The sequence below is a fragment of the Ptychodera flava genome, chromosome 6 (assembly GCF_041260155.1).
Source record: "Ptychodera flava strain L36383 chromosome 6, AS_Pfla_20210202, whole genome shotgun sequence".
Lineage (NCBI taxonomy): Eukaryota > Metazoa > Hemichordata > Enteropneusta > Ptychoderidae > Ptychodera > Ptychodera flava.
Window position 1 is genome coordinate 30989901 of NC_091933.1, and position 8136 is coordinate 30998036.

General features: G+C 39.4%; 1 long non-coding RNA gene across 1 annotated transcript; it reads right to left on the reverse strand.

Annotated features, from left to right (window-relative positions):
• Window positions 1-305: 305 nt before the first annotated feature.
• LOC139135464 (uncharacterized) lies at window positions 306-6913 on the reverse strand. The gene is made up of 2 exons (XR_011552998.1): window positions 6862-6913; window positions 306-3455 (listed from the first exon to the last, which is right to left on the reverse strand). It is a non-coding gene; the product is annotated as an uncharacterized lncRNA (long non-coding RNA).
• Between the last annotated feature and the right edge of the window lie 1223 nt (window positions 6914-8136).

Consider the following 8136-nt stretch of genomic DNA (forward strand, 5'->3'; position numbering starts at 1 on the left):
GACAAAAATCGAAGGAAGTGTACTATAGGCCTATTATACCTGATACTTCACAGCTGGCATGTTACATTTTTCAAGTCAACAATTCTTTTAATTTTCCCTAAAAGAAGCTGAACATAGCAGATGGAGCATGTAATCAAGTGGAATTTCCGTGGACACCTTTGCGGACATTTTTGTGTCATATGTATTTTTTCAATACAATACCAAATGTGTGATAAATCAGTAGTATTGTAGAATAATCCTACAAGTAACTCTGTCTTATAAACTCAATTCTACATACATACATACATACAAATGGACGTTGAGCATTATTTAGCCAAAAAAAATCTTTATTTAACTGTACATAAATTTTAACAGTAGAGTAAAGCACAAGAGCAGTTTTTCTCTATAAAGTAAAATAACTACTTTCAATAACCGGAAAAATGAGATAAAGGGCATCAATTTCACAAAAATAAAAGCACATTACCTAAAGGCCAATACAGTCCTGTTGTGCTATGTAGAGAATAGCTTTTTGTGACACATATGTTTATGGAGATAGATGTACCTTTGATAGCACATTTCAAAAAAATACCGCAATTATACGGTGTCGCTCAAATTTGATCAGAATTGGTATATACCAGTATGGGTACCAAAGATCAACAATAAATGTTGTTTCTATCTGTTCAGTGCAGGAAAATTCTACGTTGATGTTATGGCAATGATTTCTGCACAGTACAACCAGAAAAACAACAAGAAATATTTAAACCAGAAAAACAAGAATGACAAAAGTAATTAAGGTCTAACTTTTGGTACTGGAGGTCAACTTTAGCAACATGCATAGCAGAAACAAGCCCCTCTTAGTTTAGTATAAACTGTCTTCCCCCATCTACTGTCTATGGTTGCAGCTGGTCTGTTAATATGTAACAGTTAATAAACAATGACAGGAAATGAGTCAAGATCAGTGGAGTTTGCCTGTTTCTCACTGGCGTGCCTCCTGCACATTTGCTGGATTTCACTTTTTCTTACCTCATTTGCACATTTTTGACACTGATGTGTTCATTTGAACGAATTCACATCTCAACCCCTGCATCTACCTGTACACCAAATACTGAGATGGTAGCTTTGGCGGTATGGGAGCCTTTGTGTGTGACGGACATACATCTGCACATACCCACAAATATACAGACATACAGACATGCAAATCGGATGCAAATGAACTGATTTAGCTTATATGATAATCTCACATTGGTATACCAAATGTGAGCTAAAAATTAAAAAAAATATATTCTCAAATCATATTTTTCATCTACGCAACAAATAGCAAATCAGTAAGTACTGCGGTTATCAAGATATTTGAGTGACTGGACGCCTCACAAACGGACATACATACATACTGACAACGGATGCCGGACAGATACCCATCCCAATAGCTTCAAAAGACTATCATATAGTAGCTAAAAATGAAAATTTCACCACAATACTAACGAAAATCACCATAAACATCCCGCATACAGACTTTCAAACAAATCTAGATTGCCGTTACAGAGTTTAAGCATTTGCTGGATTTTCTCTGTTTTCTACCACATTTCTTTTTTTTACCTCATCATCATATTTTGAAGACTGACACTTTCATTTGAACAAATTCACATCTCCACCCCCAGGTGCACCAGTACACCAAATACTACAATGGTAGTGCTGCGGTTTTTGAGTTTTCAATGTGCACGAAGATAGCATGCACACATACTAACATACATAAATGTAGACACCGCTGACCTACCATAAAAACTCTTTTTGGTATAATATACATACATGTATACACCAAATGTGAGCTAAAAATTGTCCTGAAAATAGAAAATTGTGGATTTATCAAAATTTGAATATTTCACAATTTGATCATCCCTATGAACCTGTATAACAAATATCAGTGCTGTCAGACAAGGGGTTTTGGTGTAAAAAATTCTATTTTGTTTCAGCCAAACCTTAAAGCCCCATACAGCAGCAAATGTGTTGTAAACCAATCTCAAATTATCCTCAGTTTTCCAAGGGTTTTCTTCAAGTAAGACACATTAAAGACCAAAAAAGTGTACAACACTGTCGATAGCCTAAGAAGTAGCATTTAAATTCAAACTTTTAACATGATTTTAGATTTTCCGAGAATTTCAAAAAAACAAGTCATTGACAATGACATAGTCCCCACTTGTAATAGGAGTATTAGTCTTGATGGGGCAGGGAAATGTGGTCATTAAGAAGTATCACTGGAGTGTATATGTTCAGATCTATGGGCACATAGGTCTATGTCATTGTTCCCAATTTGAAACAAGAGGCATGTCTAAGTTATGGTTCTAAATCGGGAAAAAAGATCAGACCTCTAGCTGTATTGGCCAGCAAAGAAATACATATGCGCATAATAAATGAGGTACAAGATGTGACATCTTAAGGTCTATTATCCTATCAAAATTGAAGCGTAAAGAACTTGTGGTTACTGAGTTGTGCATATATATGTATAATCAAGGTCAAAGGTCACCGAGGTCACGTGACATTTTGTCAAAAAAATTGTATTGCTAAGTTATCCCTATATACCAAAAATCAGACCTCTAGCTCTATTGGCTCGCTCAAAATTAGATATGCACATAATTAATGAGGTAAAATATGTGGCGTCATAAGGTGTCCTATCATACCCATATATGAAAGGTTTAGCACTTGTGGTTACTGAGTTATGGACAAATATGTATATTTGACGTCAAAGGTCACCAAGGTCACGTGACATTTTGTCAAAGTGTCTGAGATATCTGCGTGAACGGATGGACTCACGGACGGATATGTCCCAATCTATAAGCCCCCTGGACTTTATCTGTGGGGACTAAAAACTGTGTCACTGCATCCTTTTTGCAATATGAATACGATGAGAAACTAAATTTTTATTTTTCTTGGCCTTATACATGGGAGTCTATGGAGAGCTGCCTTATACATGGGAGTCTATAGTGTAAACTCAAAAGTCCTCTAACACGGCCAAATTTGATCACATTGTGAAACAAATTGACGTGCATCTGTATGAGGTAGGGTACTATCCTTGTACCAAGTTTGAACAAAATCGCTCCAGGCGTCTCTGAGATATCTGTGTGAATGGACGGACGGACACACGCACGGACGGATGGACGCACGGACATGACCAAACCTATAAGTCCCCCCGGACGGTGTCCTTGGGGACTAATAATCATATGACAGGAAAATAAAGATTACAACAAATAGTTGGCATTCGTGTGTTGTGCATTAAGTAAATGGCATCATGCTTGTTTCTGGTATGATCATGGTGTGTATGTGCGGGGAAATACTGTTTTTTTTTAACTTTTCTGTTGGTCGCCAATTTTTGAGTACGTCACCAGTTTATTATTCAGCCTGTTAAAACGTGTAGGCATGGTCCAAATCAGCAAGCAGTGATAACTCTGATCTTTCCACATCATTTCCAAGAACTCTGTTATCTGGAGAGATTAAAATTGAAAAATTTATTACAGTAAGCAAATCAATCCAGTCATCATTATCAGAAGATAAAATGTATGCAAATTAACATATAATCTCTTTTTGTATTTATATACACACCAAATATGAGCTAAAAACCGACTCAAAGCAGGTCTGTTCATTATAAGAAAATATGTAAAATTATGACTACGGTAAGTATTGAAATGGAGACATAACAAAAATACATAAATGAGTACACTTTAGGTGTAACCGTAAAGACTCAAATTGTGTGCTGAACACACATGAGGCTGAGATTGGGGATTTGGCTCAGCGGTTTTATCTATGGCTTCTGTGCTAGGTGACTGGTGCTATACGTTGTGAGTTCAAATCCGACTGAAACCACAATATATTCAAAAGTGTATGGACACAAATTCCATGAGCACAATCATATTGTATTCAGTTTAGATTGTCAGCTTGAATTTACAGCTAGACATCAGTTAAGACTGATGACACAGTCCTTGACGTAAAAGAACTTTGTCATTCAAAGTCACTGAAATGTACGTTGTATCAATGATGTGAAATGACCTAAGTTACAATGAAAACAATGTCAAGGCATGTAGAGTACGAACTCAACACATGGAAACTAGACAATATGGCTGCCTCCAAGTGCTAAATTTGCTTTCCTGTGCGTGCATGATACAGCCTTGGGGCTTAGTGGGCCAGGGTCGGGTGTTGGAGTATATTTCTATTCTTTCAAGTATCATCATAAATTCCTGACAAACTGTGTTTAAAACCCTTTCCCCAAAATACCACGGACAGGTAAAAAAAAATCTAAGTTGGCAAAGAGCAGTCAGGGGGGGGGGGTCACTTCTATTACTTGCCAATATGTATATGCGCCACCCAATGGGGTGGGTATTTCAGCAACTTGGTCCAAAATGGGGGGGGGGTGTCAATTCCACTGTAAACCATGGTTTAAATTGGGTTGAAGTTTGAGTGCCACACAAGAACAAATTTCAACAGTCTGTTCCCATCTCGCTAGCAGGGTTCTGAGCTGCACTCAATAAAGCATGGATATCTTTTCTGTGGCAGGGGAACCATTACAGAGACCCCTGCTTAAAGTAAATATGGACTTTGTTTTAAAACATTGTCACTGATTTGTCAGAACTCTACATATGGCAGGTTTTGCCCAATAGAAAATACCCAAACAAAGTGGCTCTACTGCTCCTAGTATTATTCAGGTCGACCATGGCCATATGAAGTAGTATTGCTTTACAGACAAACAGCGAGGTTTGTTGTGGATTGTAATTTTAAAAAAAAACCACTCAGACTGTAACTGCAGATAACTGATAATTTGCAGAAGCTGGACCAAAATTTGGTGAGAGTGAAAGGCATTTTCTTTCACAAAATTTGTTAGTATTTCCTCATGATTTTCGGAATCATGGCTTGGCCAGCAACAAAATAGCTCTAAATGCAGTATAAGCTTAGGGACCGTCTCAGATTGTCGCAGAAGTTCAAAAAGCGAAATTTATTCGTTTAGGGGGGAGGGGGTTTGACCTCCATTCAATTAGTGAACTTCACTTTCGCACTTCTTTTGTGATCACAAGTTTTCGTGTGTGTATTTAAATTAAAGAAAAAACTGCACACTCGTGCCAACAAATTTGTAACTGTTTCCATCTCGTTTGTGCCCCAAACACAATTTACCGATAGGAACATCGTATCCTAAACATTTCATTCATAAAATTATACAAAGACAAAAGTATCATTTTTTTAAAAATGTGCTATTTATAAGCGTCTGCTCTAACCACTAGATGTCTTTATTCTCACTTGTTATGCACCTGGTCATAGTCGTTTTCATATGGTTGAACATGCCTGGGCCCCCTTGTCAAAGTTTCTCGCTTATTTACCGCCCCTACCAAGTACAAATTGCGTGTTCACAAAGACAAAGAACAGCACAAGAGATGCAAAAAGGGAAAGTAAAATAAAATGAAACTTTTATGCGGTAAAATGCCCTGTTAGTACTCAAATCTGATCGATTACTTTAATTGTAATGTGGCAAGGGGAATACGTCTTTAGTAGCTATAGCAAAATGCAACATTGTACTCTCGGGCAGACATGAACATTTCGCACTTTTGAAGTTTCGTTTAGGGGGAGGGGGGAGGGGGTTTTGATCTAAACGAAGAAATTTCGTTTCTTGAACTTCTGTGACAATCTGAGACGGTCCCTTACAGTGGTAGGCTTTGCCTGGCAAATACTTGCTTTTTCCGTTTTAAAAATGTTGACGCTATGACTGTTGACCTGGGTCAAAGGTCATAAAGGTCTCAAATGGGGTCCTAAAACAACGAGATTTTAGGTTTAAAATGGGCCCTGGTATTTATACCTGCGGCGCCACACCTCTACTACTTCTCTGAACAAGTACTCCCCCCTCCCCCCGAGAGAGGTACAGCAGTTCTAGCTCTGCGTTATATAACGCCGGAAACACACAGCATCGTACGCAGGGCCATCATTCATTGTGCGATGTTTCTGTGTAAGTTCACAGTGTAATTTGATTTTGGACGAAGACAATCAGCACTCGCACACAGGCGTTCTGTTTACTGGATAGTTTGTATAAGTGCAGTTTATGCTACGTTCCGATGTTCTGTTCCGTAAAAGTCTACGGAACAGAACGTCGGAACCATAGTGGAACGTAGCATAAAACAAAACTACCCAGTAAATAGCTCTGCATGGCCATGGCAGGGCTGTGTGTAGCGGCGCGGCGTTTACACTATAGGGAAAAAGTGCGCGACTAGAGCGAGAAACTGACGCTTTCTCGCAATAGGTGAGAATCTGTTCTTATTCTCACCGCTGTCGGTGAGAAAATTTTAATCTCCACTGGAGATTGGTGAGAAATGCACTCCTTGGCGAGAATCAAGTGTGAGAACAAATTCTCACCGTGAGAATGGAAATTCTCTCTAAGTACAGCGAGAATTGAAATTCACTAGAGAGAATCATCAAGACTCGCCGTTCATTGGCAAGAATCATAAAGACTCCGAATGGTCTTGATGATTCTCGCCAGTGAATTTCAATTCTCGCTGTACTTAGTGAGAATTTCCATTCTCACCGGTGAGAATTTGTTCTCACACTTGATTCTCGTCAAGGAGTGCATTTCTCACCAATGTCCAGTGGAGATTAAAATTTCTCACCGACAGCGGTGAGAATAAGAACAGATTCTCACCGATTGTGAGAAAGCGTCAGTTTCTCGTTCTAGTCACGCACTTTTTCCCTATAGTGTTATACGACCTCCCAACAAATGTGGTGGGAGGCCGTATAACGCCGGTAACACACAGCCCTGCCATGCAGAGCTACCCAGTAAACAGAACGCCTGTATGCGAGTATGAAATATAACGTCGAGCAACAAGATTTAAATTAATGACTGTTTGAGCTGGTACTCACTCAGTAAACTGCTAGGCCATATGGACATCCGCATATCCGTACAGTGATCAGTCCGGGTCAGCTCCAAAATGGAGACTCATTATGATAATGTATTCCGGCATTCAGCCAATCATCGACCAGATTACATCATTAATAAAGTACAGGTCACGCTGGGTCACAAATTACCCACCAAGTGTGATCGGCAGTTTTGGGCCGCTTATTAAGCCCCTGTCTTGTGAATTTCGACGAATTTCGACAGTCAACATAATCCACGTGTTCTGCAGAAGGTCATGTCCAACAAGGAGTCCGATTAGTGAACAAATATTCGAAATATTGACGATTCATTTCTACCCCCAGTTTATCGATTTCGCTCACGTACCGAGAATCATTTGTGGATGTTCGTCATCTCTATTAGAAATACTGTTATAAAGGTTATTTGCGTAGGTACGCGTATAAAATTTTGCAAGAAAGAAGAGCAATGTCAGAGCTTTAAAACGATACCTGTTTTGTAGTTGTCAAACGCAGACTAAAAATGGTACGCGATTTTGAAAATGTGTTGACAGAGTGGCCACACAACTGTTCCCCATACGGTAGAATTTGTATCGCTGCCATCTCCGATACAAATGGGGTATTCTGAACGATCTGTGTAGGTACACGATTTATATTTCGCAGGACTTCAAGCCAGAGTCTAGGAATCACAGCGATATACGGGGTTTGGTTGTCTTAGCCAGAATAAAACTGGTACGCGATTTTGAAATTGTGTTTTGACAGAGTGGCCACACAACTGTTCGACATTATGACAGAATACGGCGCGGGAGTTCGACACAGTATGGCGTACGTAACGAAGGACGCATGTGGAGGTTGCCAGGAAATACAATTTTTACTGATGGCGCGCTGGCCGCTGATTGGCTAATGAGAGGGGGAAAATATTATGGTATAGCGTCTCCAATTTTGGAGCTGACCCGGACTGGTGATCGGTGGGTCGCGGTCGCTGGTCTCGACCGTGCCGTGTGCAGCGCAATCTCCCATGATGCTAATATGAGACACCCTAACCAGGTGAAAAAATTGGACGCGCTAGTTTCGCATTGTAAAATGCATCGGAATTTTGAAAAAGTAATAAAAGTGAGCGCATATATCAAAAAGGACCAAAATAACAGATTAGTATTGGCAATGTTACAAAGTTTAACAACTTTATGCAAATATAGGAATGGAAAAATCCCTGGACGCGTAAAATTTCAGTTCAATTACAACTATGGGGACCACTTTGAAGTCAGGGACCACTTAGAGGTCTTCACA